Source organism: Pungitius pungitius, chromosome 8 (genome assembly GCF_949316345.1).
Source record: "Pungitius pungitius chromosome 8, fPunPun2.1, whole genome shotgun sequence".
Taxonomy (NCBI): domain Eukaryota; kingdom Metazoa; phylum Chordata; class Actinopteri; order Perciformes; family Gasterosteidae; genus Pungitius; species Pungitius pungitius.
The window spans coordinates 17239403-17248990 of NC_084907.1; the positions used below are offsets into that span (position 1 = coordinate 17239403).

Genomic DNA, 9588 nt, shown 5'->3' on the forward strand with positions numbered 1-9588 from the left:
TTTAATGCATTTATGTTTAACATGTTGTTGTTGTTGTTGGATTGGCAATACACATTAACAATGACCATGAATGAGTTGTTTCGATTATTAGCCTCAGGTTGGAATATAACTCAAAGAAAACCCTTTCTCTTATTTATATTGTACACTGTGTGTGTAGGCATGATGATATTAAAAAATTAAAAAATCTTGAATCTCACACCATATCATGAATTCATTGCAATAACATGACTAACGTAAGTAATCTTCATTAATAACCAAAGTTCTTGATGAAATAATACATATGATGGAACCCAGTCCAACATGAAATAACTCATTTTGTTGAAGTGGGGAAGGCGAATGGATGAAACGCGCCTCTCCCACGTGTCCTCGTCGGCCCCGGAGCGCCCTCTATGGGCTGCGCGCGGCACTGCGTCAGCGGAGCGCCTCCTCCATTCCTCCTGAAGCCGGAGTTGCATTCCTCTCCTCTCCATTCACGCGCAGGGAGCCGCCGGAGAGAGAGCCCCGCCGCTCCGTGACCAGACTGGAATGTCCCGAAGTTTTGGAATGTACAACCATGGAAAGGATATCTAACCTCCGGATCACTTGAACCTGTAAGTACCGTGGGAACTCCGGCGAAGGGATTTTTTTTAATTTAATTTTCACGTGGAAGGAGCGGCGGTTTGCAGGGAGCCGGCAGAAATATTTCGGTTACATTTGTCTCTGCCTCTGTCTCCATTGCTCCGTGCGGAGAGTTTGTCGTTGTTGCCCCCTCTCCTCTCCTCTCCTCTCCTCCCCTCCCCTCCCGCTCTCCCCCACTTGCTTCTTCTCTCGGGCGTCTGCTCTCCTCACGAGTTTGAGGAGCTCGAGGCTTCAGCCTCGGTTTGGTTGCAGTGAAACGGCCACGAAGAGGAACCGTAGAGCCCCTCCAAACATCCAGTATTGGGCGCGTGCGCGTTTGTGTGTGTGTGTGCGCGCGCGCGCTGTGTTGAACGTGCACTCCGGTGTGACCACCAGTCGGATTGATCCGCAACAAACTGTAAAACTGCGGATGTTCTTGCCGCCGAACGGTGATTTAACGAACTAATTAAACGGATTCGGACACATGCATTGCATTATTTTCGTGGTTCGCACTCGGCGATCGAACTTGGTCAAATGTTGTTTTTTTTTTTTTTTTTTGCAAGTAACCCGGATTTGGTGCAGTGCGAGGTGAGTTTCTGTCTGGTTTGACAACGGCCTCAGTAAAAAAGAGAGAGAGACTTTTTGTGATTTGGGGAAAGCTTCGCCGTAACGGTAACATGAGTTTTGGTAATGAAATAAAAGCTACCGGCGCGGGTGGCGTGACGCGGACTAGCTAGCCGGCGGAGGGTGCGGGTGGCTGTTGCGTTGCCTCAGGAGAGGGAATGGCAGCACACGCACAGGTATCCACCGCCCTGACGCTTACGCGTGGATAAATAGTCCGTGGAGGCTGCGTGGATTTAACATTCCCCCCCCTCCCTCCCCCTCGTTCTTGTTTGTTTATTCTTTAAATGTGTACCCACCCTGCGTGGGCTTTCTAAAAACGGACCTAAGGGCGGAATGTGTGTACGAGAGACTTCTCCCGTGGGTGCTTGCTTTAAAAAAGAAAAATCAATCGATTGAGCCATTAGCTTTGAATGAGTTCTAAACTGCGTCGGTGTGGCGTAAAAGGCGCGTGAACGTGCAGAGGAACGAGAGGCGCCGTGTGAGCTGCTCCCCTCCGGAGTGCCGTCTGTGGGTGTGTGGGGTGCGCATTGCTTGGCACAGCGATTCAAAATGCTCTCAGTGCTCCAGCGGATTCTCTTCAGTTCTTTCACTCTTTAACATAAAAAAAACAAAATGTTTATAAATCGAACCACGCTACCCACGCTCACCCCCGCGCGCTGCTACGTGAACCACGTATTGTGTATTCGTGAATCATATTGGAAGAGCAGGGGCTTTGACGTGATTTTAACCTTATTTTGGTGGGTGTGGGTATGGACCACATTGCAGCCCCCCACCCTCCAAAAAAAACAAAATCACTGAAATATTGATTTAATATGAAGGGAGCACCGGTTTGTATTAAGTAGTTGATACAGTCCTGGCAGTGTTGATTGATGTATTCGGTGGCACCACTCCAACTCCCCCACAGGACCCGGGCGTCACGTGACTGACGCAGTAACTCTTTATCAGAAGTGACTTGACCCATTTTTTTTTTTTATGTCCCTCAGCTCAGTCAAGCAGCAGCTCCTTATTGACAGTTAAATGCGGTGGGCAGCGGGTTCCCATTTAAACGACGCGGGATGTGAACCGTGACGTGAGTGTTTGTTTAAGAGCTGGTGCCCAGTCTCCGGCTTCAAGTCATTCCACGGAGGACTGACAGGCCTCCACACCGGTGTGTGAACGAGGGCCCGGAGCGGCGGTGCTTGGAGACCACTCTCTTTGTGCCGGGACCGTGTTGTCCCCAAAGGAGGACTGTCCAGATGACACTTGTACAAGCTTAAATACGAATGTAACTTACCTCCATTGTCCATTGAGGATTTCGACTTGTTTTACAGCCGAGATCCACTCATTTTTTTTTTTTGTGTGTGTGTGTGTGTGGGGGGGGGGGGGGGGTAAAACGGTGGCCTTGCATGGCATTTCAATGAAAGCTGGCAACCCAGCCAGAAAATTACCAGCAATTTGCCTCAATCTTCCCCAATTATGATACAAATCTGCCCCGCCATAGAGCAGCAGTGTCTTGCATTATGAAAGCCTGCCCCGTCCCGTCCGGCTGCTGCCGCCGTGAGGGGTAACTCTGTGATGTCCAAACTTTGGAATTTGAGCTGACGTGCACTTTGCACCCCGCTGGTCCTGCCTTTGTGCGATCCTGCCCCCTCCCCCACACCCCATCGCATTCCTCGGGACCTTTCAGTGACGGCCGTATTCAAGGTCTAATTAGATCTCAGATGGATGACAGAGCAGAAGAGCTCAAGTGAGAACTGAATCAACACTTAAGATCCTGAATATTATATATTATTATATAAATACACACATTAAAGGAGAAGAAATTAATTATTATTTGCCAGGGTCTTTCTCAGTTGGAGGGAAATGCTAGTGTTCTGCATCATTTGAACTGTTTATTAGGACTTGATGTGCATAATTGTATTTTTTACTGTGATTCATTGCTTTCCTGTGTGTGTGTGTGTGTGTGTGTGTGTGTGTGTGTGTGTGTGTGTGTGTGTGTGTGTGTGTGTGTGTGTGTGTGTGTGTGTGTGTGTGTGTGTGTGTGTGTGTGTGTGTGTGTGTGTGTGTGTGTGTGTGTGTGTGTGTGTGTGTCTCTACACTGCAAAATTCTTTTGGACATTCTGAACCGGTGTGAGAACCTCATGTTTAGGCGCTTCCTCTCTCTCTGCTGTTCTTCCCTCGTCCTCCTCTGCTTCTCTCTCTCTCTCTCTCTCTCTCTCTCTCTCTCTCTCTCTCTCTCTCTCTCTCTCTCTCTCTCTCTCTCTCTCTCTCTCTCTCTCTCTCTCTCTCTCTCTCTCTCGCTGTGTCCAGAATCTCCTCCTAACTTCTCTCCGGTACGTTTCCAAAGGCGTTGCCAGTCTCCCGAGGCTCGGTGCATGCAGAAGCATTCGCTGCGAGTGCAAGAGGAACCACTACAGGGTGTAATGTGGGATGTGAGTGTCTGGTACACCGAGGGCTAATCGAGGGCTTCCTTGGCACGGCGGCGCTGTGATGCAATATCAGCTTTCATATCGCAGCCGACAGAGACGGTGTGTTTTTATTACATAAGTTTTCATTTGTGTCAGTCTTGCTAAAGAGGTTAGCCGTGTTGCCGGCGCTCCGCTCCCACATGCTTGGTTCTCTTTTTTTTTTTTTTCTTCCCCCAATACCTCTTTTAAAGATCCCTGTTTGGGTTTTTACTTCCTTCCTTCCTGGTTCCTGTCACATCGTCTCCTGATTCTCCGCGTTGTCACCTCTCCATCTCTTTCCCATCCTCTCTCTCTGAGCGTTTTTACTTCTCTGGGGCTTGTGTGGCGCCCTGCAGCGAGGGAGCCACACAGCAACAATATTAAAACGCACTAAAGAGGGACCAGCAGCAGGGCTGTACCCGAAGGCCCTGTTATAGACGCGCACACATGCACACACACACACACACACACACACACACACACGTCTCGTGGTGCGAACACCTCTCCAGCCGACAGGCCTTAATATGAAATAAACTCACTCGCCAATACCTGGCGGGGCCGTCTTGACTGACTGCTCAAATCGGAATGACCTCCATTTGGCCCAAATAAGAAGCCGGGATTGAGAGTCAGTGGGCGGCGTTGAGCCGCAAAGTGGCGGCGCATTACGAAACGCATCAAGAGGCCAGCTCGCAGGTGGGCCTCGGCGGCATAAATCCTAATCAGCGCCAATCACAAGTGATCTTAAAGACCGACTCATCTGCAAGCTCCGTCCCACTCTTAAGACGGGGAGGGAGCGCTCGGGCCCGGCCCGGCGGCGGTGTTTGGGTCCCGGGCAACGCGCTGACTCGGAGAGGATGCACGGAGCGAGAGCGGTGAAATGAAAGCCTCGTCTGTGCGGTTTGATGCTTGACCTCCGTCGTCGCGTCCCTCACTTCAGACGCAGCCAAATGAGTGTGGCCTCCCCGCGGTGGCGGAGCGAGATGTATTCTTCTTTATATCTTCTTTCTTCCTTTGAGTGAAACAGCCGTAGTTTCTCTGTCTCTTCCGTGCTCATCCGAGTGAACCGTGTGTTATGTATAATTAATTTTCTCCTCTCTCCCAGTTTATTTTTATCGCCCACTTTTAACCATTCCCTTCAAAGGACCCCTCCCCCGCATCCGTCCTCCGCGGTGCCCGCTGAAAGTGACAGCTGCTCGGGTACGGGGGGGGACGCTTTTTGAAGCAGGCACTAAAAAGGCCACTCAAGTCGACTCGGAGAAGTAGTAGGACGAGAAGGTTTCAAAAACACGCCGGCTAATCTGGCTGCAAATTGAAAATAAATTCTGTCTCCAGCGTGCCAGATTTACACGGCCTCCTTTTGTGCACGGAGTTGTTGATTAGTTTGGATGACACGTGAAGCAGAGTTATGGGATTGAGTGAAGGAGGACACAGGGACCTCGTTCACCCTTTCCCAGGCATTTTGTTTTTATTGACAGGAGCGCCTCCTTGTTAAAGAAGCAAATTGACAATTTCTCGTAACGTGTGGAACCAAAGGTGCACGGTCGTCTGTCGCGGCGGTTCTGCTCGGAGGTCCAAGCGCGGCGGGGCCCGCCGGTGCCACTTTTTGACCCGGTGACCTTGTGTAGAAATCCCACCAGCTTGTGGGCGCGGCCTCGGCGTGTGAGGTTTCCTGCTCGGCATGCCGATGCTCCTGTCAGCATTCTCTCTGCCCCCCCCCTCCCTCAGACAGGCAGCTCGGGTCCTCCATTTACGTGGACGTCAAAAAAAAGAAATGGCTTCTCTTGTTGCATTTCCTCCTGCGAAGGTGAACCGGGCCCCGCTATTGATCAGGAAGACGCTGTTCCTTCCTGTAATATAAGGCAACAACTCTATCGGTTCTTAAATTTTACTGCTACGGTGTGCAGATGAAAAGGAAGGTCCGTGTCTACTTGCATAGTGTCTGTAGAGTCAGTCTCTCAGAATCGGATCAGTTGTGAAGCCTCAGTGGTTACAAGATATCCAAAAACCTGTTTCAGAATGACCAAAATAAAATGTTCGCGGCATGAGTCGTGTGATTTGGTTCCCACGGACTCTCGCTGACATGTGATCATGTGATAGGGTTTCTAACACATTCCATCCATTTTCTACATGTGGAGAGGACGTTGTTTTTTGTGTTATCTGATGTCATTTGGGCCCCTGCAAAGTCATGCTTTGATGTATTGGCCAACGCTGTTTTGTCCCCCAAAACGCAAATAATTTCATAATTATCAGTATAAAAGATGGCTGTAGTGTGTAATGATTTCACAAGAGGGAGGTTTCTAGTGATCCTTTCCCTCCAATTTGATGTTTATATGAGACCGTGTCCTCAAGTGTTGGGACGTTGTCGAGGGCCATATTTCCCCTAGGGTTTGCCTTCCTAAGTTCTCCACGACCAAAGATCACCAGATTTCTTCCGGTTCGGTGGAGAAAAAGTGTGTGTGTGTGTGTGTGTGTGTGTGTGTGTGTGTGTGTGGCTGAGATCTCAGTCTCTGTTCAGATGAGGCAGCCTACTGGTTGTTTACTGTGCTCACTAGAGTCTGTCTGCCTCTTCAGGCATGTTTGGCTTGTTAATGAGAACCACTGTGTGAGAGAGGAGACGGCGCACTGTGAGTGAGTGTGTGCGACAGTGTTGTGTGCCTGTGCATGCCTTTGCATTGAGATATGCTGTGCTTCCACAGTGTGCACTGAACACAGGACAGTACGTTGTGTGCGTGCGCGGTCCTCGCCGTGTGGCGTGTCAGGTGACACCCCACTGCAGAGAAGATGAAACGGGAGAGTTTACACAGGCACATAGCCATTTATTGTCGTGATTAATGTTAATGGTGCAGTACTTCATAATTGCTCTTTCTCGGTCTGTAGCTGCCACTTCTTCATTCCACCCAACCCCTCTCTTGCACACACACACACACACACACACACACACACACACACACACTCCTGGTTAGTGTTGTATTTACCAAGGGAAAACTTAAATAATTCAGGCAGTCTGTTCTCCCGGCTCTGTAAATAAGACTAATAGTAGGCGGGCCTTTTAAGAGAGCCACTTGCCCAGGGAAAGCATGGCCGTGGGCAAGCCCATAAATCCGCTAGTGTGCCCCCCTCCCCCCACCCCCGTGTTAGCGGAAGGGAAGGGCGACTTGTTCCAGAGGAGTCAACGGTAAGGTGATGTCGTCCCTGAGGACATAGAGAAAGTGTGTGTGCGCGCCTGTGCAGGCGGCATCACTCGTCTCCCTCAGTCGCGCTCTGGCCCCCCGTGTTGGCGTTTTTTTGGACGCACACATGTCCAAATGTATGGGCTGCACGGCTCATAAACCGCACACTCTGGTGTCAGCACCTGCGTGTGTGTTTACCAGATGGAGATAAGTGCTCATTTATTCATTTTGTTTATCACTCATTTTTTCCCCCTAAGTGCCTTGCTCTCTTTAGGTGTGTGTGTGTGTGTGGGGGGGGGGGGGGGGGGACTTATGTAGTCAGACACTTCACAGAAAGCCAGTCAATAAAGAAGAAGAAAAAATAAAACATTTTGGTCCTTTGCAATGGGCAGTTAGCCTTCTCAAATCCACCATGCGATCCCACTTCAGCTGCAAAAAGAAGGGTAGGTTTGGAGTAGCTTTAGCTCTAAACCACTTTGGAGCACTTCCCAGCCTCTCACCTCTCCATATTTAACTCTCCGTAGCCACGTTTACACCGAAGGGCCGAGAGGGATCTCGGGTTTAAGAGCCAACTCCAAACTTCACTAAGCTCAGACTGAAAGCAGGCTTACTTTATTAGAAACCGTCTGCTAGATTGAAAATGATCGCTGTTGACAACGTTTAACCACAGAGTTGTTATTGGGGAGAAAACGGCTAAACAGCGCGGGCCTGTTCCACGTAGCGGGGACAGGGAGCTTTCTCGGCGGCCCTAAACACAGCGTTGTGTCCCGGCCCTGAGAAATAGTTCAGATTCCTGGCGTCCTTTGGCCCATGTTAACAACGGAGCCCAATTCAAGTTGTCAAATTTCAAATTAAGTCTGAAACTCCCTTTTTTTTTAAGACTGTGTTGAAGCCGCAAAGATCCTACACCTCCTTCTTTTGCTGCCCGATCTTCATTCCCCGGCCTCTTTGTCAGAGCCATCTTTTGTGCTCCTCTCAAAGGGTTAAAGAGAGCGGAGGGATGAGTAGCGCGCCATGTCAGCCTCCATTGTGCTTTGGCATTGTGCCACCTCATAGCATGTCGACCACAGGCGCATGTACAAGGGACTTTTCTCTACCCGCGGGCGCTACAGTTACCAAGTCAACCTTCCTTCACACCCCCCCCCCCCTCCCCTCCCTTCCTGCAAATCAAGGCAAATACTCTCATGGTTTGGTGGCAGCAAAAGGCAACGATAACATCTGCTCATCTGTCGTAGGCAGTTCAATGCAAAACACAACGTTGCTTTTCTCTCGGCCTGCAGCTTCAACCCCCCTTCTCACGTCAACAACTTTACACAGAGGTTGAATGGCCGGTTGTTTTTCCCCCTCTTCTCCCTCAGTGGAAACATGTGCACGAGGGCCGTAAAACCTTTCCCCTCCCTGTCCTCTCTCCCAAAGCTTGTTAAGGAGAAAACCACTCGACGGCATGTTGTGTAGAACATTGGTGGCTGCTCAGCCTAATTCTTTTTGCAGCCCTTTTTGCAGACCTGGGCCACTGCGACGCCGTCCCCGGGGGTGCTTTTAAGTCGTGTCTCCCCTCCCAGCCCCCCCCTGCGGAGGAGAGGGAAGCCGAGCAGGGGCACTCTGGGAATAAGTACTTGAGGCCAGACAATGGCCGGCCCACGGAAAGGGGGTGGGGTGTTGATTGTAACCAGAAATAAGAGGAGGAGGAGGAGGCCTTCAAACCAGGAGGAGGGGTGGGGTAGGGGGAGGTCAAAGGTTAGACTGATCCCTACTTTAGAGGTGGAGTGAGGCCTTTGAGGTTTTATTGCCCTCGTGTTGCTTTTTTGCCAAGCTGGGGTGAACCTCTGAGCTACTACCATGCCATGGGGGAGGGTCGTTTAGGTGGAGCGTCAGTGCGATCTCTCCACATTGACATCCCATGCTGGCTTCAGTTGTGCTCGGTGACCTCTGACCCCCGGCCTCCCCTACCCCCACCAGGAGCTGTCACATGGCGTGAGGAGAAGAGCATCTAGATCGGCTGCTCGTCGCTGTTTTTCGCCATTGGCCCCAGAGAGTGTGTCCTCTCGGGGCCGTTGATGTTTCTGGTGCGGCGACGAAGGCCGATCATGTGATCAAACGTGCGGGAGGAATGCGGCTGCGATACCATTCAGCCCTTTTCAGGCCCTCACATTCCTAATGAAATGGAGTGTGTGACTTGTTGACTTGTGGGATGTGCGGATGCGTGCGTGGCGGTTGGGAGGAGCCACTTCCTTTCTCTCTCTCTTTTTTTTCCCTCGGGGGCCATCCTCCTGCCGCGCCGGGACCCGCCATGTCCCGTCGTTCCCGGCGCTTTTCGAGAAATGTGGCTGTTGCGGTTGATCCGTTTGTTCCCGAATGTGACCTCATTTGGCGCTTGAGATCAGCGTGACGGCCCCCTGGTGCACCAGCGGACTGTCGGTGCCTGCCCTCTGACACGTGCCAGATAGTGTTTGTACAACTGGCACCCGAGGCAACGCTGAATATTGAGTGCGCCTTTAAAACAATGGCATTAAAGCTAATTTTAGAGCGGACAAGCGAGGCAGATAAGGTCACGTTTCAGAAATCCAGCCAGCTGAAACACGACTTTTCCTTCCCTCAAACTACTAAATAAGACGCGCTTCGAAGCCATGTGCCGTTCTGTTGCCACGAGCTGTTTTTAGCTCATTTTGGAGCTCATTCATGAGGCACACCTCGTCCTGCCCTCGGCAATCAGTGCTGAAGTCAAACTTGGCCACGACACAGACAAAATTCTCAAAAGTAGCCCGTCTCCC

The 9588-nt window shown here is 50.8% G+C and overlaps 1 protein-coding gene across 4 annotated transcripts in view; it reads left to right on the plus strand.

The window, feature by feature from the left end:
- Window positions 1–247: 247 nt before the first annotated feature.
- Window positions 248–9588, plus strand: part of LOC119194145 (plexin-A1) — a 160060-nt gene continuing 150719 nt past the window's right edge. Inside the window, exon 1 of one of the 4 annotated variants that reach the window (XM_037448262.2) lies at window positions 248–590. The gene's annotated coding sequence lies outside the window, so the exon portion shown is untranslated. The remainder of the gene's footprint in view (window positions 591–9588) is intronic. The other 3 variants (XM_037448264.2, XM_037448265.2, XM_037448266.2) reach the window with 3 other exon arrangements.